General features: G+C 41.0%; 1 protein-coding gene and 1 pseudogene across 1 annotated transcript in view; both read left to right on the top strand.

Moving 5' to 3' along the window:
• WARS2 (tryptophanyl tRNA synthetase 2, mitochondrial) overlaps nucleotides 1–26,383 on the top strand; it is a 290,547-nt gene that overhangs the window by 86,171 nt on the left and 177,993 nt on the right. The window lies entirely within an intron of this gene.
• Nucleotides 17,865–25,828, top strand: LOC126931121 (60S ribosomal protein L6-like; annotated as a pseudogene).

The raw sequence follows: 26,383 nt of genomic DNA, 5'->3' as shown, positions 1-26,383 counted from the left end.
ATAGTCATTTATTGCAGATTAAATACTGAGAGCAAAAAAGAAGAGAGCAGTCCCTGCCCTAAGGTGTGACAGTCTTCTTGGAGAAACAGACCTGAAGTGCTACAGAGAACCACAGGCAAAGTAGGCTCCACATATGATGAAAGGTTTACCTCCAAGGTGTGGGGACCCTGGATGATTCCTCATGATTAGGCCTCCTAAGAAAAACTTCGTGGAGGATGTAAAACTTGATTCAGAGCATTTTAAGAAAGAAAAATGGCATAAGCTAAGGCAAAAAGGTATATACCAGAGTGTTTGGGAAACGATTAGCCAACCAGCCTGGTGGATGGAGTAAGCACTGGAGTTGGACCACAGGGAACTGGCTCCAGGTTCAAATGCTGCCCGTGTGACCGTGGGCAAGGATTCGCTCCACTGACACACTTCTCAGTTTCCCCACCTACAAACTAGAGGTAAGACAAAGTATTAAGCCATTCTCAGAATAGTTTGATTTAAAAACAGTTTCTTTATAGAAATACTGGGGTAGGGTGGGGGAAGTTAGAGAATCGGGTTTGAAGCACATCACATAGAACCTTCATTAGTTTGGATTCTGTCTTATAGGCAATAGAAGCCAAAGGGAGGATTTTTTTAAAACATATGTAATAAATGAATTTTTTATTACTTATGAGTAAATAAAGCATTTACTCATGAGTACATAAAGTATACTTTGACTTTGGTTAGTAATATTATAGGTATATATTTCTGAACTTGTTCTTTTTTTACTAAGTTATATATGCCAATGATCTCTCCATGCTAATACTTTTGCTCTTTAACCAGTGCACTGTATTTCACAGGATACATCAGTCTAATCTATTTAGCAACTTTTTATTGTATAGTGACTCTTGTTCACACAAAGGTACTTCCTTAGAAAGGGTATTTCTATATCAGTGGCTCCCAAATTCTAAACATGCATTAGAATCACTTGGAGGTCTTGTTATAACACAAATTCCTGGATCTCACCCCCAGAGATTCTGATTTAATAGGTAAGTGGTGGGACCTGAGACTATGCATTGTAACAAGTTCTCAGATGATATTGATGCTGTTGGTATATTTCAAACTTTGAGAACCATCTTTCTATATGATGGACTCTTAAAATTAGAATTATTGGGCCAAAGCTTATGTGAATGTGTCACTTTGATGAATCCTGCACATCATATTCCACAAATACTGTTATCAATTTGCATTCCCACTGACAATTGTATGAGCATGCCATTTCCCTGCCAACCCTGGTTATGATAACTTTTACTTTTTTGCCAATGAAATTGTAAAAACTGGAAGCTCATTATTGTTTTATTTTTCACTACTTGGAGTGTATTTTTCTTATTTTTATAGTAGCTTTTTAAAATCTTATTACAAGAATAATACTTACTGCAAAAAAATTTAAGAACTACAGATAAGCAAAAGATAAAATCATTCATAATTCTGCCATACACAGATCACCATTTTTTTTTTTTTTTTTTTTGAGGCAGAGTCTTGCTCTGTCGCCCAGGCTGGAGTGCCTTGGCATGATCTCAGCTCACTGCAACTTCTGCCTCCTGAGTTCAAGCGATTCTCCTGCCTCAGCCTCCTGAGTAGCTGGGATTACTGCACACCACCATGCCCAGCTAATTTTGTATTTTTAATAGAGACGGGGTTTCGCCATGTTGGCCAGGTTGGCCTCGAACTCCTGACCTCAGGTGATCAGCCCGCCTCAGCCTACCAAAGTGATGGGATTATAAGCATGAGCCACTGCACCTGGCCCAGATCACCAATATTAACATTCCATGTATTTTGTAATCTGTTTTCTTTTCACTTAATAACATTCTGTGAACATTTTTTCCATATCATGTCATTAACTGTTATTTTCCATTATCAGCCTAAACGGCTGCATGGTGTCAATGGAGTGTTTCTGAATGAGAGCTGACATTGCAAAATGTTTTGAGAAGATTGATCTAGCAGGAGGATTTAGAATGGGAAAAGACAAGGGAAGTCTGGAGGCAAGAAATTAGCAGACTATTGAAATAATGTAGGAGAGTGGTGACAGTGGGATTGGATAGACAGGAGTGAACATAGGAAACATTAGAAAGAAAGAATCAACAGTCTTGTTAGCCTCTATGATGGAAGTGAGGAAAGATGCAAGGCTAATCCAGCAGGGGGTCCCCAGTTACTAGGATCATAAATTTAATAGATGCCTTACAAGGAACAATCACTCTTCCAATCTCTGATTCGTGAATTTATCTTGGTGTAGGGGATGAGGGAATAAAGTTAACTTTATAGAGGAAGAATTTCATTTAGGAAAGCAGCAGACTTTAAATCGCAGAGCCCAGGCTTGATGCCCCCATTTTAGTGTAAGTATTAATTATTTGAGAGATCCTACGGTGAGGTGGAAAGACCATAATCTTCAGTATTAGACAGAATTGTGTATTACTGCTTTGCCACTTCTTGTGACCTTCAGCAAACCTCTTAACCACCTTGAACTTTTTTGTCTGTAGAGAGTAATAATATTTACTTCATAGGATTGTTGCGAGAATTAAGTGAGATTTGATATATACTTCTCATATATACATATAACATATATATATATATGAACCTTGTGAATCATCCCACAACCCAGCCCTCCCTAGAGAATCACTCATGGCCAACCTAGACATGTTTGCTTGTCAGTGAAATGAAGCTCATTGATGAAATAAAGTGAGTACTGAAACAGGTCCTTCCATGGGTAGCTGTCTGCACTGGCACACAGAGTGGACTGTGGCTTCCTTCCTGAGCTTAGGCTTTGAGGGGTGCTGTGGATGGCTGGAGAGATTCTCTGTGTGCTGGACAACTCCAGAGGTGCCTCGAGAACGTTGCAGAGATGTACACAGCAGAAGCAATGGAGACTTGAAATCAGTATTGACAGGCTTGGTCCTTACTCTTTCTTATTTCCTTCATCTTCTACCAGCTCGCAAGAAACTCAGGCTCAATGTTACCTCTAGTCTCAGTATAGATATTGAATAAAATAAGTCTGCAGGCAAACAATTCAATTCTTCTCGGTTAAGTCTTTTCTTCCTTAAAGTGGAGATATTACCATGGTGAATCTGAAGGGCAAATGAGATGTTGCATTTGAAAGTGCCTAGCATGATATCCAAGAGGAGTGGACACTTACTGTTGAGTTTCCATTGGGAACCTCTGTAAAGCTATCTCCCTATAGGGCAGCAGTAAGTCAACCACAACAGAAAATGTTTCAACTGCCTGGTAACCACCTAGTCTATGATTAACAGAGACATCAAAATAGCCATCATCTCCTAATCTAACCAACAAGTCTCTGACACAGCAAGAAACACAAAACACCCATTTTCCTAACTTAACTCCCATCCCTCAAGGTTGGAAAAAGGGAAAACTTAGATCCAGTCACTAATACCCTATTTGCCTTAGATGACATGTCATGTATTTCTACAATACCCTATTTGCCTTAGATGACAATATATGACATGTCATGTATTTCTATAATACCTTATTTGCCTTAGATGACATGTCATGTATTTCTACATGGCAGCCAACAAATGATTGCCAGGAACACTGTGGTGACTGTGGGTCTGGGGAGAGGGGTCTGCCAGGGAAAGTAAACCATTTATTTACTCAGTATCTACTATAAGTCAAGTGCTATTATAAGCCCTTGTATAACCTTATCTTCACAACAAGCCTATGAGATGGGTGGTATTATAATCATTTTGCAGATGAGGTAACAAAGACTCAGAAAGATTAAGTGGAGGTACAGCATACTAGGTGGCAGCTACCTCCCCCTTTTCCATCTTGCTTTTAATTTAGTTTTTCAGCACATATTCCTATCATCTTGATTGCTTTACAGACCAACAATCCTTTAATCTACCCTAAAGAAGAAGCAGTATAGACCTGATTTCCGTCTTTGAATCAGTCTGTCCAATTTCATCCAATTTCAAGTTAAGTGCAAGTTAAATTCAGTGTGTATAGCATTAAATGCTACTGTCTACTAAAATATTAAACCCTGTCATTCTACTATGTACTGTCAAGCCCACACTGATGAGATAGTGAATAGTAAAAGTGTCATTATTATAATTTTTAAGTTAAAGCCTGATTTGTCTGCTCATTTTTTAAAAAGCAAATTCTCATATAGTATGAACCAGTCCCTGAATTTTTTTAAACAAGACCATTGTTTTTAAAAGTGAAATGAGTAGAAATATGCTGTTTCCTGCTGTCTGTATTCCCCACTCCTTTGCTCTCTTTCCCACCCCATGTGCATATATTATGCATTTCTTTCTTCCAGAGATGCTCACAGCTGTTTCTCTTCCTCTCCCTCTTGAGCTCTCTAGGGCAGCTTTCATTCTTTCACCTAAGCATGCTTGGAGCCCCATGGAAACTCCCCCACAGTGTGATTGCTTCCACACTTTTATACGCGTTAAGGAATATCAGCTGAGAACTGCTTATTGATCCCAAGTGGGGAATCCTCTCTTAAAAAGCAGCTGGCCATTGATGAAGAAATGTTAAGACATCCTCGTCCTTGTCCTTGTCCACTTCCAGTTCCTCATGCTTATGCCTCCCAAACCAGGCCCACCCTCAGCTCAGAGCCTCCTTTTCTAAATATTTCTCGTGGAGCTGCTTTTTCTATTTCTCAGACACTGATCAATGGAACCACTTGGTCATTCTAGTTTTAAATTAGATTGCTATCCAGTTTAGAGATTTTATTTTGAAATCCAAGTATGGAAAAGAGTTAGTTGCTCCCCAAGTGCTTGAAGTCTTAAGAGACAAGGTTTCCATTTGCTCAGGTAGCATCACTGGCTCTTATCTTATTCCACCCACCAAGTAGCAGGAACACTGAGTGGCTGCGCCAGGGTGTAGTAGGCAGATGTTGTAAATCATCCTCTTCTTGGTTGGCAGAGCTGGCTTTACTGTAGCCTTGTCAGTGCTCAGTACTGCATGAAGAAATGAAGGAAGGAGCCAGTATGTTTGGAGTGCTTGTTTTCCTCTAGGAAGTATCCACAACCTGTTGAGAAGATTCAATCCCACACTCCTAGAAAGTGAAGACTTTCTAAGGACTTCTCTTCTACCATCACTGTTTTACCAGTGAGAAAACTGAGTCCCCAAAAGTTGAATAGTTCTCCCAAGACCACACAGCACATAAGTAAAAGTGACAGATGGCAGCCTAGCCTTCTGACTCCTAATTCAGTGCATTTTCCATTTCTCCACAGCTGGCAGGTGTTCCACATACTAAAAGTTCACATTGGAAATGAATTTGGTGTATTGGAAAGTGGCACTGTGATGCTTGCCATCGTTTAATTGATACATATCAACATGACTCATATTCCAAAGGTGATGCTTCTTTTCTGCCCAGGCACTGACCTTGGAAGCTGCTGCCTGGGCGGCAGGCATGATATCCACACTCTCTGTATCCCCTTAGGTCTGGGTAACTGAGTCAGAAAAAAATATAGCACATTTTCTGAATGGTGTGCCTTTTGTCACAAAAATTGAATTTTTATTAAGCAACCAAAACTAAAGACTTACACTCTAGTAGGATGGCATTTAAAAGATAGTAAGTAAAATTTGGAGCAAGGATTTTAAAAAAATAGAGTTCAAAATAGAAATGAGTTAACCTCTCAGTCTTTCCCTCATTTCTATATACTGCTTTAAAAAAGAATGCTTAACTATTCTTTTCATCTACATTATTAGGTAATAATGTCTTCCTCTCCCTGACATTAAAAGTTTGCCTGTAGGATTTTTCCTCTAAGGAAATATGTAATCTCTCACTGCTTTTTGGCTAATCCCAAGAAAAATTTCTTTACTTTTCCATGTATGCCCTTTTTAATTTATGTTGAAAAACCTTTTGATGTTATTATTAAAACCAAAACAAAAAATTCTAGCTTGTAACAAAAGTAATTCTTAAAATACATTGAGATGAAGCATTACGTGGTTTTTAGATACATTAGATTATGTCTTCACAGGTATTCAGACCATCTACAATACTCTAAAATTCCTATGAATATTTTTCAAATACCTCTATTCCAGTATCTTGCCACCTTTCTTGGATGAATGATTTTTAAAACATTGTTTATTCATCCTTGCAGAACAATGGCCCCAGAACCACAGTGGCAAGAATGACTTACAGACCGAAGAATTACATTGAACTCATTAAGGTATAGCAGTTGATTCCTTAGGATTAAGACAGACACCTAGAGAAGTAAAAAAGATATACCCATCAGCCAATCATCAGCAAGTATTTACTGTGAGCTGTTTCAGTCAAGGCTCTTTGATTGTAGGACCAGCTAGTTTAAATAAAGATAGAGATTGTTGTAAAGGTATCAAGATCTCATGTGAATTGGAGCTGGGAACTGGAAGGCCACAAGGAGCTGAGACAAACCTTCACCCGTCACTCCATCTCGGAGCACAGGGTTCCCCATCTCTGACCCTGTTTGTGCAGCTCCATCCTCCTCTCAGGACATCCTGGTCTTCTCTTGACTTATGGGGTCTGCTCCCCCATTCTCCCGGCTGCATCTGAATTTGGCTTGCCATACTCTGGGTTCAGGTCCTAATTCTGCTAGTCCTTTCAGCCTGATTCCCACAGATGATTGGCTCAGATGCTGAGTGTCCCAAATTTCAGAAAGGGGAATGTGATTAGTCCAGGTTGGATCAGGAGCAGTCCAGTCTGCTGTGGCCATGGAGTCATGTTTTATAAGCATGGCCATCTCAGAAGGTCTTTCATCAAAGGCAAGAATCTGGGGCAGTTACCAGGGAAAGAAGATGTGGGCTGTTTAGTGTGAGCACCAACTATGTGTTCTTTCTAGTATAAAGTGGTGGAACAAAGCTCATGTATTAGAGTCCATGCAGACATGGCACTCAAATTTAAGTTTTACCACTTGCTAATTATTCTGGACAAGTTAATTAACTTTCCATTTTTAATTTCTTAATCTGTAGAATGGGAACAATAACAGCCTCAGAGTGTTATAGTGAAGATTAAATAAGATGATGTTTGCCAACTGTTCGGCACAGGGAAGTACTAAAAGCAATGCTAGTTTTCTTTAGTTCTCCTATACGCTAGGCTGTATGCTAAATTTAGAAGTAATACATCTAACAAGAGTTTTCATGACGCATGGAAAGCATGTATCACATTAACATGTGGACTGCTGAAAAACCAAGAATTCTCTATACCAAAAAGGAAGGATATTAAACAAATAGATACTACCCCAACATCTCTCTTTTTGGCACCAAATAACAATATAAGTGACTAACATTTGCTTAATGCTGTACAGCATAAAAGGTGGGTTTCTTTTTCTTTTTCTTTTCTCGAAGTGGAGTCTAACTCTGTCACCTAGGCTGGGAGGCTGGAGTGTAGTAGTGTGACCTTGACTCACTGCAACCTCCACCTTCTGCGTTCAAGTCATTCTCCTGCATCAGCCTTCCAAGTAGCTGGGATTACAGGAGTGCACCATAATACCCAGCTGTTTTTTGTATTTTTAGTAGAGCTAATGTTTCTCCATATTGGCCAGGCTGCCTCGAACTCCTGACCTCAAGTAATCCACCTGCCTCAGCCTCCCAAAGTTCTGGGATTACAGGTGTGAGCCACTGGGTCCGGCCATAGGTGATTTTCACTTTCTTTTGGTTCTCTTTTCATTCTCCTAACAACTCTGTGAGATTGATACACTTACTAGCCTCTTTTTACTGTTAAAAAATTGTTCAAGATCACATGGTTTGTAATTAACTGATATGGGATTCAAATCCAGGCCCTTTGACTCTAAAATTCATTATGCTTTTCAGCACATCCACCAGAAGATAATTAAATTCTGTATTGGTTATTTCAGGAGCAGATTGCCTATTTTATTACGTGATTCTTCACACCCTGCCCTCACTGCATTGAGATAAAATCCAGACACTTGACCATGGCTGCTAAAAGCTCTTCAACAATTGATTCCAACCTCCCTTTCCAACCTTGTGTAGCCCATTGTCCAAACGCTTCTTCGTGATTTTTCAATTTTTCCTATCCTAAGAGTGTCCTTCTCCATCCTCTAGTTGAGTGAAGTCCTGTGAAGCTTTCAAGGTCCTGTTCAATCGTTGCCTCCTCTGGAAAGCCTTCCTCTTTGTCCTTCAAGGCAGCTTTATTCCTTCCCTCCTCTGGGCTTCCTTGACAGTGTGTTCACCCCACTTCAAATTACAGCAAATGCAGGCTGTGTCAGGAATGAAAGCCTTTTCACCTTTTTCTCCTAGTGTCTACTACAGCACTAGATATGGTACCTGTAGCAACAGAACAGGTTCTAGACCTGTGAGATAAATGCCTGAGCCCCTGAAAAAACACTGGTCTGTGTCACACCGGCTTCGGAACTGGGTAGGGCTGGGCTCTGCAGGTATCTGGGAAGGAGGTACACTTACTTTACAGGATGTATGTCAAAGGAGCAGCACCTTCCATTAAAACAGAGGAGGGTTTAAAATGAACACTTAGGAAATAATTTTTTTAAAATAAAAAGCCAGAGCTATCCCTGTCTCCATCAGACAGCCTAATTTGTATAACTGGGCTTCTGCCTCCATGTTTTATTAAATATTTCTCTTTTGAGCTGGCACTCTGCTCTGAGCCCCAGCCCACTTAGCCAGCCTGGCTACTCCTGTCAGTCCCCCTCTCATGGCAAGGAAGGAGGGCACTGTCAGTAAAAAGGCTTCAGCTTTCGGTGCTTTTATAGGACAAGCTTAAGTTTGCTGAAGATTCAGGTCGAGACCAAGGTTAACTCACGGCAGGGAAACGCTTACGATGGCATAGTAACTCAGAACAATAAACTTGTGCCAGACCTAAATATGTGTTACCACCCTATACTGATTGCTGCCATATTGATTCATTATGTCAGAGCTTCTTGGACGGCAGTGGCTTCAATCAAGTCTGAATTCACTAGCATCTTTGGGCCCCGTACATTGGGCAATATGGTAACTTTCCAGAAGATGAACTGAGCCAGAAATAATTCCACCCCCTACTTTATACCTCCAGCTCCTACAACAGAATCTCTGCTTAGCTTGGTACCATTTCCTCTGAGACTGGACTTTCTAGAGCTTTCCTCATCGAAAGCAGGGCTCAAAAATAAATTTAAGGATGGGAGAGCATGCCTACTATAATGTAACACCAAGTTTAGAGTCTTTTAACTGAGTTCCGGGAACTGCCGCTGGCTCATCAAAACAGGGTACTGGCCGGGTGCAGTGGCCCATGCCTGTAATCCAAGCACTTTGGGAGGCTGAGGTGGGCTGACTGCCTGAGCTCAGGAGTTCGAGACCAGCTTAGGCAACACTGTGAAAACCCGTTTCTACTAAAATATCAAAGAAATTAGCCAGGTGTGCCGGCATGCGCCTGTAGTCCCAGCTACTCAGGAGGCTGAGGCAGGAGAATTGCTTGAACCCAGAATGTGGAGGCTGCAGTGAGCTGAGATCGCGCCACTGCACTTCAGCCTGGGCGTGGACTGGCGTGAGACTCCGTTTCAAAAAGAAAAAGAAAAAGAAAAAGAAAAAAAAAAAGTACCCTGATATCCTTCTCCAGCCCTTATTCCCCCAACACTGTCATTTCCAACTAAGAAGGTTTTTATTTGGTGCGCCTATTTGCCAAAACTCATATAAATCAGACTGTATACTTTGTAAGGCTTAGGTTTAATTTTTTAAAATTTAGAAGCTGCATGAATGAGGTTTGAGATTAAGTGTGCAAAGAGGTTTAGGAGCAGCTGCCCCACCTGCCTTCAGATTGAGATGGATGGGGAGCAATACTGGGTTTGAGCTGCCCATAATTGAAAAAGTGTGTGCCCCAAATATCATACTTATCCTGCATTTCTACAAGAGCCATAACTCTAAGGCTTTCCATTAGAACCCCAATAAAGGGGATGTCTTCAACTTTAAGCATCCCAGACACTCTCGGCGTTTGTTATACTTATAGAACAAGGTTAGACATGTTAAGAATAAAGGGGAGAGGAGGAGAGTCCATCCCCTGGACAAGCAGCATAAACTAGAAGAGTAGCCTTTGTGAATGAATGAACAATAGGAGGGCAAATAGGAACCTCACAAATCCAATCTGCTATCCCTGGGAGGCACACCCACATTGACCACAGCAGTTGCCCCAGAAGGTGTCCAGAGCACAGTCAGAGCTGCCAGGTGCCAAGTCTGGGGTCTCCATTCACATTGTCTTCTATATAAGTGAATGTGGTTCCTGAAGTTGTGCAACATGGTGGTTGTGAGCAGCGGAAGCCACAGGGGACACCAAAATGTGGGTCCCTAGGGCAGAATCCCAGGTCTTTGGGCCAGCCGTCTCTAAGCCCTAAAGTTATGTCAGTGGCACTTTCAGAAGAAGCTGAGGAATGGCATTCATACGAACATTCAACTGCTGAGCACCTGCTCGGTGAAAAGTGTAGTGTATGGTGTGAGGAATCAAACATGTATGAGAGATGTTTAGTGAGTATCTGAAGGTGTATATGAGGATGGGCTCCCATCTCTTATCTGGCTGTGACTTTGCTGCTTGACTATAATTTTAATGTACCAACAGCTCATATACTGTACACTCCTAACACCAATCCCTGTCCTTTCTCATCTCACCCTCCCCTGTTTCCTTAACTCCTTTCTTTTTAAACGACATGCTACAGACCACAAAATATAAACAACTGTAGATTAGACTTTGGAGTTAGAATCTCTCTACAAATTTGATTTTGTTCTTTGCTCCTTTAGAATACTTAAATTTTGACATTTAAAAGCTCTAGTAGTGTTTTGTGTGTGTGCATGTATTCACACTCATTACCTATACACAAATAATTCACAGATGACATTTCCAGTTAAGTACAAGCCCAGGGCTATAAAAAACAACTTTCAAGGGAAACCAACTTTCAAGGTGGATCATAAATTAAAGTATTTAAAAGTTGGCAAAAATCTGAATATGATATTTTATTTTCATTGCAGGTCTATGGAATTTGCATAAGGGCCATTCAGAGTTGCTCGGTAGAAGAGTGCTATTTTAGAAGAAGAAGGAGCTGATTTTCCTTGTTTATTTTTCTGGAGGTGTAAGGCAGGACCTAAAGAGATGACATCAATTAGCACAATATTCTGGTGACTTATTGGAGTTTGTGGAGTTGGTAACACAAAGAACTAAGGGGCAAATTAACAGACACCTGACTCAGTGTGAGGCTTACAAAAGGGTAGTTCATATGTATCAGCACACAAACACTACCTGGGGAATTGCTCAAAGTACAGTAGTTCCGGCTGCCCTGAGATCCTGAATAAGAGGCCTGAGGGGTGATTTTGATGTAGGTGGTCAGGAAACCATACTGAGAAACCTGTGTTTGCAGTTAAAACCTGCTGACCAATAGTGAACGTACATGAAGTCGATATGGGGTTCATTTAGCTATTCTCACAACTTATTGGTAGGTTTACATTTTTATAGAATAAAAAATAAAACAAAACAAAAACCAAAACATCCTCTCACTATGCACCTAATTCTCAAAACACCTCCATGTCTCGGAAACATAAGCAAATAAGACAAAGGACTGGGGGGCCTCAGCGAGGGGGATCTCCTCCAACCTCCAATTCTTGGCTCTGTCTGGGGTTATGTGTGCACTGAAATTTTCTACTCTTGTTGAAAAGCCACAAAGGGGATGCTGACTCAGAAGTCTGGCCACTTCCAATCAGACCAAGTGTCAGACTGACAACATGTGAGAAGGGGTGCTTTTGTCCCAAGCCTTCCGGAGGACAGAAGGGGGCCCACCCAAATCCACAGGTATAGATGTGCTTTGCACGTTGCCAGGTTGCATTTTCTCCACTAGCTGTGGTGAGGAGTCACAGCTAGAAATTCTTTTCCTAGGGGCTAAGAACCCAAACATATGTGACTGATTAGAGCTAATATCTCATTTCTAATTCTATTGATTCCTTGAAAAGAGCAAGTCTCAAAGACTGTGGCTATTCTTAGCAATTTCTCCTCCTCCCCCACCATGATGGCTGTCTCTGAGAGAGGAAGGAGGAGGCCGGCAGGGACTCACTCTTGTCAGCTGGGCAGCAGGGATTCCTGCCTTCCTGGTGTCAGTGGGGCTCAGCCTCCAAAGCACATGCCTGCAGTCAGATCAACACACACTCACACACTCACACACACCCACATGGGGGTCTCTCTCACCTTCCTTCTTTCCCATTTCTAAGTCACAGCTGTGGTAAGGCCACTATTAATAACAACAGGGCTTCTCACTGGGTTTCAGAACTCTGTGACTTCCACAGTCAAAGTGTGTTCCTTCTCCTTAGTCCTGTCGTCTTCCTGTGATTTGGTAGGAAAGCCTCTCCGGGGCCTTTCTTTTAGTTACCACAGGAAATAAAGGAAAAGCTTAAGCCCCATTCATCCAGATCAAGACTTTGGTCCTAAGAGAGGCTTTTCCAGTGCAGACATAGCAACATCCCAGCAGGTCTGATCCTTGTGCCCCTCAGAGCAGAACTGAGGAAAATACATTGTTGCCTGGCCATACCCAATCAGCCTTTAGGGGTATGTGGGGCTCCACGCAATGCCCTGCGAGGTTTTCCCCGTGGCGGCCCCATTCAATGTTTGTTAAGTTGAACTGAATTAATCACATGGAATTCCCCTGGGTGTTCTCCAAGTGTAGCCAGTCCTAGTCTGTGCAAAGCCCTGTGGTTTCCCAGAGAGTGTCTCAGACCTCATGCCTCAGACCTGGTACAAATGACCTGATGTCTAGTTCTAGCACTGCCACCAGGTAGACGCATGATCTCAGACAATCTCCTGACTTCTCTGAATCTTATTTTCTGCATTAGTGAAAACAAAAGCCTTGAACTGGAATTACTAAATGTTTTCTATGACCTCTTCCAGCTCTACAGAGGTAAGGATAACGATCTGATGGAATACCAGTTTTCCCTTTAAGTGAAAATGACCACTATGTTGCCAAAGCCCACCATATATGTTTGCACTCTGTTCTCCATTCTTCTGGCTTGGAAAACAGAACAAGTTGAATGCAATCTCATAGTTCGCATTCACACAACAAAAATCAAAGCTTCCCAAGCCAGCACTGGGGATAAAATGATGATAAATGGAAACTAGCTTTATCATCCAAAAATACCCCCTCAAATGCTGAAGAAATATTGATAATAACACTCCATCTGCTGAATAAATCAGAACAAGACTGGAGATTCTACTCAACATTGTTTGAGTATGGAGGATAGCCAGTAAAGTACTAGGGTTTCATGAAAACTGATCTCAGGAGAACTGACATAAATAAAGCATGTCAAAGTTTAAAAGAGGAGAATGAAAATAAAAGGAATAGCAGAAATGTTTTCTGTTTGTTATTATCTTCATTGTAAAGAACTATTGTAGAAAGAGCACAGGTCTAGAAATCAAGATGCTTGGCTTCTAGTTCAGTCTCTACCACTGATTCCCACCTAAACTCAGTAAAGTCACTTCACCTCTCTATACAGGCTACCTTATTTGGTGACTGCGAGGCTTCAATAAAAAATATAAAAAGGCACTTAGGGAGAAGAAAAGGTGTCTAAAGCTTAAGATGCTATGTGAATAAACTGCATGGTTATTATGAATAATAATAGTAAAATAATTCTTCCAAGTACCGTAGTAAAAGAGCCCAGAGAGGCAGCTGCTGTTTTAGGGCACCCCCTGCAGGTGGACCCAGAAGTTGGCACCAGCATAGAGACCCAGATTTCCAGCCTTTTGGACCTTCACGGGAACTGCGCTCAGCCTGGGCAGAGCAATGAGACTTGCAGTGGAGACGGATGGGGGAAATTGAAATAGCCCAGTTTAGTCTTTACTGTCAAGAGGCCTACAGCAATATTATTAAGGTCCACTAGGGTCTCCTCCCCACCCCACCACCAGACTCAGATCTTTTGGATAAGGTCGATTCCTAAAAGTGAGGCTGTTAGTTCTCCTGGCCTCTCACTACCAATGTAAATACTCTGGGGAAGTGCCCAGGTTCTCCCAAAGTCATCTTAAAGTGCAGGGTAGCCCTAGGTGACTGATGGTCGGTTGGTATTTGGAGTTGGAGTCCTCAGGTTTGAAAATCTCCACCAGGTTGCAGAACTCTTGGCTTATATAGAGAGTCTCAGTTCCTCAGGTGAATATCTGTGAGTTCCCCACTCCCAAACAATGTAATAAATGGAGCCTACAGTCTAAATTACTGATCAGCCGTATAAATGGACCAAAATATCTTCTGAGGTTAAAGTAATAACAGCTGTAAATATTATAGTACATAGTTGGAAACTTAAACTGGGATAAGTCCAATAATTTATAGGTATCTCTGCATGTTTACATAAATGTGGTCAACTGCCAGGATTGCTATTATATGCCATATGGAAAATAAAAATCATTCTTTATTAGGGGGAAGGGATGCTGTCTTAGATATTCTATCTTGGAAAGAACATGAAAATACATGGAACATGAAAACAGAAAGTAGGGCATGCAATCTGAACTACATACAATAATCTTTGGGAGTTCAACAACACAAAAAATTCTTTATAAAATTTATGATTTCTGGCTTTCTCCTTCTCTTTATCCTTCTTTCCCAGATCCTTAGCTTCTGATGCTAATACAATTTCTGAATTGCCACTGCAGAGGCATACCACTATATTCTCAGGCTTCTGAAATTGTGAGTGTGGAAAAAGGAAGTGTCAAAAATTGCGTTTGACTTTCTAATATCCAAGGTAAAGAAATCCCCAAAGATAAAGAAAAGGGGATTAAGCTATTACTCTGCTTGTTAATCCTGATATAGTCGATTTGCACAGGTTTTTATAGAAAATTTTTGGAGAAGAACATTGGATTATTTGAACAAATGAGGTATTTCAAAGAATCATAGAATTTTAGCAGTAGAGGGAAATTTAAGAATTATTTTATTTGACAGATGCAGAACTATTTTCCAAAGAGATAAAATAGCTTGTTTAAAATGTACTAGTATCAGAGCCATTGTCTTTCATTTGAAAATGGGAGAGAAAAAATTAAGCGAAAGAGGAAGAGGCAAAGGAGGGAAGATACTGATTTAGCAGAAAAAGGTACACACAGAAACAGAGATAGATACATATAGAAGGAGAATAAAGAGAGAAGAAAGAGGCAGGAGAAAGAGAAGAAGGCAGTCTTGTAAAAGGGCAGAAGACAGAGTGGCTGATGCACAAATATGAGAAAATGCCATCGTATATATTAGTAGTAGCCCATGCTTCCCTTTCTGGACATTCTCTACATAAGGAACCTATCCTCCAACTTACTAAATGGGACATCTTATAAGAATCCAGATTTCTGGGCATTCCTGAGCATTGGGAAGCTTGCCACCAGCTTAAATAAATTGATCCTAGTCTAATTTGGACAGTGCAACTTAATATAAATGGCTGGATGAGACCTGAGCAATATCTGCTCATTTTCTGTTCTTTGTTTTAGTTTTTTGTTTTTTCCCTCTAGCACACTTAAACCATTCCAGAGAGATAAAACTCTTTAGTGATTTTATTCCCAGAAGGAAGCTGAATGCCTTGAAGCATCTGGCCTGATGCCCTCATGTTTTCATAGCTCATAGCTCATCTTTCTTTGTGCCCTGGGCAGCTGATCTGAATATAGAGTATACATGAACTTCGAAGGAAGCTGGCAGGATGGAGTTGGGGCCTCACTGTTTTAATCAAGATGAATTCAAAACCTTTGCGTATCGAGTAGAAAACTTGAACCAGCAATGGAGAAACAATTGACACCAACGGAAAAGGAAATGGCAATCAAAAAGGTGCAGGGAGCGTAATAAGATTATATTTAACATGGTTATACCCTCCTAGCAGATGATCATGGATTAAATTACTTGTTGCCTCCATAAATAATTTCAGCATGTGGAATAAGATTGCCTCCTAGAATGTATAAGATAAGAAGTTCAGGAAAATATGCAATAGCTCAAGACAAAACCACGGTTTCCACCTGTATATCATGGTAATGATGTTTCTCCCTCCTTGAGCTGGGGGCTCCCTGTCCAAGCTTCTCCAGTCAATGTGGGGGACCGCATCACTAGTCACTCCCTCATGACTCTGCACCTAGCTGGGCATCACTGCACACTGCATTTGCCTCTTCTCTTCTGGGGCTCTACTTCATATGGGGGCTATCCACATGGGATATATCAAGTGATGACTTGGGTTCGGAGTTATTTTTCTCCAAATTGCTCTCCTTCAGGAAAGCACCGAATCTGGCATATGGCAAGTGCTTGAAAATGTTTTTTGAAAGAAATAAATCCATTATTCCTGAACCCCCTTCCCCACATCCAGTACAGTGCTAAGCACATAGATAATATTTGAGCTTTTTTTTTTTTTTTTTTGAGACAGAGTTTTGCTTTTGTTGCCCAGGGTAGAGTGCAATGGTACAATCTCGGCTCACTGCAACCTCCGCCTTCCGGGTTCAAGCGATTCTCCTGCCTCAGCCTCCAGAGTAGCTGGGACTACAGGTGAGCACCACCATGCCCGGCTAAATTTTTATATCCTCCTTAGTAGAGATGGTGTTTCCCCATGTTGGCCAGGCTGGTCTCAAACTCCTGACCTCAGGTGATCCGCCCGCCTTGGTCTCCCAAAGTGCTAGGATTACAAGTGTGAGCCACTGCTCCTGGTCAATATTTGAGCTTCTTTCATTGCCTATGTTGTCCTAAGGAACATGGTGGAGAGCCTAAGGCTCAAGCTTAAGGAGTTTACTTTGTCCCTTGCTAAGAGGATACCTGAGAGCCACTCAGAAGCCTTCCAGTGACAAGGCAGGAAGGAGACTCTGGGGAAAGGAAGATGAACAAAGGAAGAGGTACTTGGAGCCAGTCCTGGTCATGAATGCCTCAGCAACCTTTCCATGGAATACTTCTCTGAGTCCTCTCCATCCAAAACAAAGAAAAATGATTTCTGGGACCACCACTTCCTTCTCACCCTCTAATAGATATCGAAGGACAAAGTATTCAACATAGAACCCAAGGAAAGAGACACTAACAGATTGGGTGTCTTTTATCCTCACTCAGGGAGTTTTCTCAAATCACACAAACAAGAACAGCACCCACTTTCCCCACCCTCAGCCCCGCTTTGAATCTGCTGCTGCTTCTGCTGTGCGGCCTTCTTCATGTAAAGATGAGATCAAGGAGCAAGGATGCAGAACACTCTTGGGACTATTCCCGATATTCCAAGGCAAAAGAAGAAACCTAGAGAGAATTAGTAACAGCAAACACATCTCTCTAGGAATGTGTATAGTACTTTTTAAAAAAGATTCTCCAAAGAAGATACATAAGTGGTCAACCAGCACATGAAAAGATGCTCAACATCATTATTCACGAAAGACTATGCAAATCAAAACCACAATGTGATACTGCTTCCTACAGGTATGATGGCTAAGATTTAAAAAGACAGAAAGTAAGAAGTATTGGTGAGGACGTGGAGAAACTGAAACCCTTCTGCCTCGCTAGCTGGAGTATGAAATTATGCAGCTTTTTTGGAAAAGAGCTTGCCAGTTCTTCCAAAAGTTAAACAGAATTGTATGACCTAGTAATGCTATATATATCCAAGAAAATTAAAAACACATATTCACATAAAAACATATACAGAAATGTTCACAGAAACATTATTCATAATAACTGAAAGGTAGAGATAACCCAAATTTTTATCAACTGATGAGTAAATGAATAAAAAGTTCTACATCCAAATTATGGAATATTATTCAGCCATAAAAGGAACAAAGTACTGATACATTCTACAACATGGATGCACCTTGAAAGCATTATGATAAGTAAAACAAGCCAGATATGAAGTCCACTTATTATGTAATTCCATTTAAGTAAAAATCCCAGAATAAAAAACAGAGTCAGAAAGTGGATTATTAGAGGTTGTCAGGGTTGGGTGGAGTGGGGTGGGAGAATGCAGAGTGCCTGCTAATGTGTCAGGGTTTCTTTCAGGAGCAATGAATATATTCTAGAATTACACAGTGATAATAGCTGCACAACCTTTTGAATATATTAAAAGCCACCGAATTGCATACTTCAAAACAGTAAATTATAGACAGGTGAATTATACATCAATTAAAAAATTATAAGAAGAAGCCTTTAGAATTGTTCAAAGGACCCTGCTAGAAACTCTAATCTCAACTCGTTCTGCTAGACTACTTGCCTCTTCATCTCACCCCCTAACTCACACTCCAAAGCAGCCCCAAACCACAGTCCCTAGCTACTACTAAAGGAAAAAAATAGAAGAGACACCAGTCAGCATTGGAGGAGACTTGAGAAGCATTTGATGTTTGCAGACATTCCCTGTAGGGGGTAGGGAAGAAGGTTGAACATAGGAACGTGAATTAATGGAAGATGAATTGCCCCATCTCCAGAAGGGATCAGATGCTGATTATGAAAGGAAGCCAAAGTGTCTCCAGAGAGGCCTCTTTTTAATACCTTCCCATGTGTTAACTATAAGGGAGTGTGGCCAACAGAATCCTCATTACACACAAATGTATTTGACTTGAAGAGGAAAGGTCACCCTGAGCAATTCTGAGGCTTGCTTGCTTACTGGGATCCTCCACGGGTCCCAACATTTTTGTTGGCCTAACTTCTCCCCTGACTCAGAGGCTGTGGGTTTCCTCTCCTTGAATCCTTTCTCCCCATGTGATGTGTGTGAGAGAGGAAGAAATGTCAAAGTGTAACATGAGTGGTTGCCTATTTAACTACTTTAAAATCAGCTCTAAAAAACCAAATTGATTCTAACCAACAGTGTGCAAGATTTTCAATTTTGCCATACTGATGATGGGAATCAATTTGGTACAGCTACTGTGGAAAACAGCATGGATGTTCCTCAAAAAATTAAAAGCTTAACTAAATCACATACCATATTATTCAGCAATCCCACTTCTGGATATTTATCCAAAATAATCGAAATTAGGATCCTGAAGCTATATTGGCACTCTCCTGTTGATTGAGACACTATTCACAATAGCCAAGATGTGGAAATAACTTTGATATCCATCAAAATATGAATGGATAAAGAAAATGTGATATATACATACAATAGAATACTATTCAGCCTTTAAAAAGAAGGACATTGTGCAATATGCAACAACATATCAACCTTGAGGATATTTCGTTAAGTGAAATAAACCAGTCATAGAAAGAAAAATACCGTATGATTCTTCTTATATGAGGTATCTAAAATAGCCAAATTTATAGAAGCAAAGGGTAGAATGGTGGTAACCAGTAGCTGGCAGAAGGGAGAAATGGGGAGTTATCAATCAAGAGGCATAAAGTTGCAGTTAAGCAGGATGATAAACTCTAGATATCTGTATTATAATATAATACATACAGGCAACAATAAGGACTTGTACACTTTAAAGTTTCCTGAGGGTAGATCTCATGTTGTGTTCTTACCACAATAAAATAAAATTGTCCCCATCCCCTCTTCCACCCCCTGCCAAAAAAAACCCTAAATTGATATCTTCAGAAGATGCTAGGGAACCAACTAGTTTTTGGAAAATTGGTAAATAAAAGTTTAAAAATTTTAAGGTTCCCTTTTGTTTTTACTATGCAAAGTGTGCCACTGAAGAAACAAAAACCACATGGGTACTTAAATTTCAACAAATTCGAGTTCTCTTTCCTTGCAAGATGATGGGTGAAAAAGTTGAGAAGCTGCATACTAAAAAGAAGCCCGAAGCCAAGAAGGCTAATGCTGGTGGCAAAGTGGAAAGGGGTAACTTCAGGGCTAAAAAGCCCAAGAAGGGGAAGCCCCATTGCAGTTGAAATCCTGCCCTTGTCAGAGGAATTGGCACATATTCCTGATCTACTATGTATTCCAGAAAGGCCATGTACAAGAGGAAGTACTCAGCCACTAAATCCAAGGTCAAAAAGAAAAATAAGAAGCTTCTTGCAACGGTTAAAAACCAGATAGTGGTGACAAGAATGGTGGTATCTGGGTGGTTAAACTTCACAAAATTCCTAGATATCCTACTGAAGACGTGCCTCAAAAGCTGTTGAGCCACAGCAAAATACCCTTGAGTCCGCACGTGAGGAAACTGTGAGCCAGCATCACCCCAGGACCATTCTGATCATCCTCATTGGACACCACAGGAGCAAGAGGGTGGTTTTCCTGAAGCAGCTGGCTAGTGGCTTTGTTGCTACTTGTGACTGGACCTCTGATCCTCCATCGAGTTCCTCTACAAAGAACACATCAGAAATTTGTCATTGCACCTCAACCAGAATTGATATCAGCAATGTAAAAATCCCAAAACATCTTACTGATGCTTACTTCACAAAGAAGCAGCTGCAGAAGCCCAGACCTCAGGAAGGTGAGATCCTTGACACAGAAAAAGAGAAATATGAGATTAAAGAGCAGTGCAAGATTGATCAGAAAGCCGTGGAGTCACAAATTTTGCAAAAATCAAAGCCATTAAACATCAATGACTACTGATGTCACAAAAAGAGAGACACTGAGACATACATAACCTCTAAGGAAGAGCACCTAATAATAATGTCCTAATGCTTTAAAACAAGAAGAAGGAGGAGGAGGACCTGGATTGGTCACTTAGATACAATCAGAAACACAGAGACTAAAGGAACAGAGTAAACTTTACTGTGGGGAAGCAACCAGCTAATTCCAGACTGTAGGAAACTCTTTAGATTAAGTGTTCCAATTCTTTCAATGAATAAATTGTAAGGAAAAATAAGGAGATGAAGGGGAAGCCTATGGACTAAAAGGCACTTAAAAGATGTTTATAAAAAACAGGCAAAGCTAAACAAGTGTTTAGGAATATACACTTAGGTGATAAGACTATTTTTAAGAAGTGAGAAGTGGTTGCAATAAAAGGACAATGATTACTTTTGCTGGAAGAGGAGAGATGTTTGAGAGATGGGCATGTAGAGGGCTTCTGAGGTGGCTGGAAAAATTCTCTTATCACGGGTAGTGTTTACAAGAGTTATAGCTTTGAAACCATTATTTTAACTTGCACATTCTCTTTTTATGGCTTTTTGGTACTTACAATATATTTAACAATAAAAAGTTTTTAAAATAAAAATTAAGTAAGCTTTGATGTGAGAAATGGGAAAGAAAAAACAGAAAACAGAGAAAAATATTAGGACTGTAAGAGAGAAAAGGATCACATTTGTGACCCCACATCTATTTTTTATAACAAAAACAGAACCCATTTTATTTTTATCACAAAGATGATTCTGAGTGTCACCTAGGACCTCCCTCTTCAAAATGCACAGTTAATTTTGGCCACCTATGACCCTGACAATGAAATCCAGGAGGAGGGGGAAAAGCTGGTGGAGAAGAGACTGGAATTGAGACTGGCTAGCTGATTGTGCACGTGCTGGCTGGAAGAATGGGAAACCAACATCTTAAGACCACCATTTGAGAGAGGCCAGAGTGGCAGCGCAGCCCCCAAGAAAGAATGTGGAGTAGTATCTTCAGTGACCCCATCAGAGAGACACCAGCATCCCCAGGAGCAGCTGGAGAAGTCAGGACCCATGTAGGGAAATGTCAGCTGTGTCAGAACCATGGGAGCAGAGAAGGAAGGCCTCTGTAAGAGAAATCTTTCTCTGCCTGTCCACATGTCTGTCAGCATGACATTTTGGGTCAATAAATATTCATCAGGATGCACCATTCCAGCTGACCTATGTTACCCCCTCCACTGGAGGAGAAAATAAACAGGACGGTGGGTGCAGAAAACGTCTGCCCCCTTCAGAGCTGCCTTTGTGCTCTGGGTGAGCCAAGAGTTCAGATGAATGTTTGCCTCCTTGAATCCTTTGGGACTTGTGCATCTAATATCTGGTATGGAGCCAGCTCCTTCTCTGTGTGTTAAACAGCAACACAGTGCCATCAACATTCTCAACTGTGAGAGAATAACATCCAAGCCAAGGTTAGCTAATCAATGAGCAACTCTTTCTGTTACCTGCTAATGGGAGGGTTCCCAGGTGGAGTTTGTTTCTTCCTTTTTTGTGCTCCCAACATCTGTTTTCATACATCTGGTTTGGCTTTTCCTCTCATTGCTATTGTCTATGTATCTGTCTCCACAGTGAGACTGGGAACCTCTCAATGATTTCATCAATAAATATTGATTGAGTAACTCTTATGTACAAAGCATTATGCTAGCTAAAGTGGCAAACAAAGGAGTAAGTCCTAGAGCTAAGAGGCAGATATTAAACAATGACACACAAACACATGCATAATTATAGATTATGTGAGTGCTGAGAAAGTGAAGGGTGAGATGAATGATTACCCAGGGCAGTCTGTTGGATAGTTCCACATAGGAAATGCATCAGTGAGAAAGAATGTGGAGGGATTGGCCAGGCTAGGGACAAGGGAGTGTGTTTCTGGGCAGGGAGTATGTCCAGAGCAGTGGGTGAGCGGAACCCTGGTGCAAGCCAGGGATGGAGAAGCAGGGCCATAATATGAAGAGCCTGGTAGACCATGATAAGGATCTTAGAGTTTTAACCTAAATACCACAGGAAGGGGTACATGTTTAGAAATGCGGAGATCACTTATTACACTGGACAAGCAGAATGATGATGGAGGCAGAAACAAGAGTGAAGAGGACAGTGATGAAGAAGTCAGCAGATCTGAGAGGTATCTGGGTGACATATTTGGTAGTGTTCTCAGGTGGATGCAAGCAGTAAAGGGTCATTCCAAAACTTCTGGAATGAACATGAAGATAGATAAAGGTGTCATTTATGAGCATAACTCAATATCAAAATGAGACAAGACTAGTACATACACACACACACACACACACACACACACACACACGGCATGACTAAACTCATTAACAATTATCAATACAAAACTCATTTACTATTATCAATACAAAAACTCTGAATAAAAAAATTAGCAAAGGTAACCCAGTAGCATAATACTAGTAGCTAACACTTAATGAAGTATTACTATTTACCACAGGCCAAACATTGTTCTAGAATTTTATTACCTCATTAAATTAATATTTGCTCATAACATAATTACTTGCATTATCTCTATCTCCACAACCACCATATGAGAAAAGTACTATTATTATCTTCATTTCACTGATTGGTGAATTGTAGCTCAGAGAAGTGGGCTGTTTTTCATGAATCAGCATAGATGACATTCCCAGACATAATGGCTCCTTTCCATGTAGGATTCCATTTATATGAAGACGCAATACTAATCCATGGTGTCAGGACAGTGGTTACCTCTATGGAAGGTATTTACTGGGGAGGAAAATGAAGGCCCTTCTTGGGTACTAGAACTGTTATTTGCTAGATCTGGGTGATTGTTATGTGATATATGCATACGAAATTGTAAACTTAAGACTTGCACACTTTGCTAAATGTATTTTTTATCTCAAAAGAAAAGGTATGTGGAGGACATATAGAAGACAAATATTCAATATCTTTGTATATGACAAGCTCTAAAAACCAATGAAAAGTAACCATCAATCCATTAGTGGATGAAGGATATAAACATGGAGCTCACAAATGAAGAAATATAAGTGGAAAATAAATTTGTGTGAAATATATGTAAACAGTAAATAAAGAAATGCAAGTTAAATATTAATGAAATATTTTTCTCCTAGCAAATTGATCAAAATAAAAAAAAGGTCAATAATACTCACTGTCAGTGATAATATGGGGAAACAGACATGCATATACTGTGGTAGTAGAAATTGTTACAAATTTTCTGAGGCTAATTTGGCTGCACATATGAAAGTCTTTTCAGTTGTTTATACTTTGAAACAGCAGCGATTCTAGTTCTACAAAGTCATCATAAAGAATTACTTGACCAGGCATGGTGGCTCACACCTGTAATCCCAGCACTTTGGGAGGCTGAGGCAGGTGGACTGCCTGAACGCAGGAGTTAGAGACCAGCCTAAGCAATACTGTAAAACCCCATCTCTACTAAAAAAATACAAAAATTAGCTGGACGTGGTGGTGGGCAACTGTAGTCCCAGCTACTCGGGAGGCTGAGGCAGAACAATTGCTTGAACCCTGGAGGCGGAGGTTGCAGAGAGCTGAGATTGTGCCACTGCACAGAAGTCTGGGCAACAGAGAGAGACTCCATCTCAAGAAAAAAAAAAAAAAAAAGAAAAAAAGAACAAGTTCCATTCCAAGATGGCAAAATAGGAACAGCAATGCGCTCCATTCCAAGATGGCCGAATAGGAACAGCTCTGGTCTGCAGCTCCCAGCATGACTGATGCAGAAGACGGGTGATTTCTGCATTTCCAACTGAGGTACCTGGTTCATCTCATAGGGACTGGTTGGACAGTGGGTGCAGCCCATGGAGGGCGAGCTGAAGCAGGGCAGGGTGTCGCCTCACCCAGGAAGCACAAGGGGTCAGGGGATTTCCCTTTCCCAGCCAAGGGAAGCTGTGTCAGACTGTACCTGGAAAAATGGGACACTTCCACCCGAATACTGCACTTTTCCCAAGGTCTTAGCAACCAACAGACAAGGAGATTCTCTCCCGCGCCTGGCTTGGCGGGTCCCATGCCCATGAGGCTTTGCTCACTGCTAGCGCAGAAGTCTGAGATCAAACTGCAAGGCGGCAGCCTGGCTAGGGGAGGGGCATCCACCATTGCTGAGGTTTGAGTAGGTGACCAAAGCAACTGGGAAGCTCGAACTGGGCAGAGCCCACTGCAGCTCAGCAAAGCCTACTAACTCTATAGACCCCACCTCTGTGGGCAGGGCATACCTGAACAAAAGGCTGCAGACAACTTCTGCAGACTTAAACAACCCTGTCTGACAGCTCTTAAGAGAGCAGTGGTTCTCCCAGCATGGTGTTTGAACTCTGAGAATGGACAGACTGCCTCCTCAAGTGGGTCCCTGACCCTCGTGTAGCCTAACTGGGAGACACCTCCCAGTAGGGGCTAACAGACACCTCATATAGGTGGGTGCCCCTCTGGGATGAAGCTTCCAGAGGAAGGATCAGGCAGCAATATTTGCTGTTCTGCAGCCTGCACTGGAGACACCCAGGTAAACAGGGTCTGGAGTAGACCTCCAGCAAACTCCAACAGACCTGCAGCTGAGGGACCTGACTGTTAAGAGGAAAACTAACAAACAGAAGGGAATAGCATCAACATCACAAAAAAAAAGGGCATCTACACGAAAACCCCATCTGTAGGTCACTGACATCAAAGATCAAAGGTAGATAAAACCACAAAGATGGAGAGAAACCAGAGCAGAAAAGCTGAAAATTCTAAAGACCAGAGCTCCTCTTCTCCTCCAAAGCATTGCAGCTCCTCGCCAGCAACAGAACAAAGCTGGATGGAGAATGACTTTGATAAGTTGACAGAAGTAGGCTTCAGAAGGTCGGTAATAACAAACTTCTCCGAGCTTAAGGAGCATGTTCAAACCCATTGCAAGGAAGCTAAAAACCTTGAAAAAAGGTTAGATGAATGGTTAACTAGAATAAACAGTATAGAGAAGACCTTAAATGACCTGATGGAGCTGAAAATGATGGCACAAGAACTTCTTGACACATGCACAAGTTTCAATAGCCGATTTGATCAAGTGGAAGAAAGGGTATCCTTGATTGAAGATCAAATTAATGAAATAAAGCAAGAAGACAAGGTTAGAGAAAAAAAGTAAAAAGAAAAAAAAAGAATTATGCCAAAAATGTATTTGGTTATATAGAAATCATCATAACTCTCTTGATAAAAGCAAAAATTTGGAAACTACCTGTGAATATGTGATTAGTGAAAAAAGTATTTTATAATCATATAAAAGCACAATATGCAGCCATTAAAAGTGATAATGTTGATCAATATTTATCGGCATGAAAATATGGCCGTGACATATTATTTAAATTTTTAAAATTGAGGGCCAGGCACAATGGCTCATGCCTGTAATCCCAGCAGTTTGGAAGGCTGAGGCAGGCAGATCACTAGAGGCCGGGAGTTCAACACCAGCCTGACCAACATGGTGAAACCCTGTCTCTGCAAAAAATACAAAATTATTGTGTGTATAATAATATATAAATAAAATTGTATATATGTATGATATAGGTATATATATCTAATGTATATATAATTATAGCTACATTGGATGGTTGGCTGGATATGAACCAAAATGGTAAGAGTAGTTGTTGGCTGGTAGAATTGCTGGGCGGCACTTACTTCTTCTCTACTTCATGAATTTTTTTTAATTTTAAGTTCTGGGATACATGTGGTGAACATGCAGGTTTGTTATATAGGTATACATGTGCCATGGTGTTTTGCTGCATCTATCAGCCCGTCATCTGGGTTTTAAGCCCTGCATGCATTAGGTATTCATCCTAATGCTCTCCCTCCCTTTTCCCCCCAACCCCTGATAGGCTCTGGTGTGTGATGTTCCCCTTCCTGTGTCCACGTGCTCTCATTGTTCAACTCACACTTATGAGTGAGAATATGAGGTGTTTGGTTTTCTGTTCCTGTGTTAGTTTGCTGAGGATGACGGTTTCCAGCTT

The sequence above is a fragment of the Macaca thibetana genome, chromosome 1 (genome assembly GCF_024542745.1).
Source record: "Macaca thibetana thibetana isolate TM-01 chromosome 1, ASM2454274v1, whole genome shotgun sequence".
In the NCBI taxonomy this organism is placed as follows: Eukaryota; Metazoa; Chordata; class Mammalia; order Primates; family Cercopithecidae; genus Macaca; species Macaca thibetana.
This window is presented reverse-complemented; position numbering and strand designations above follow the sequence as displayed.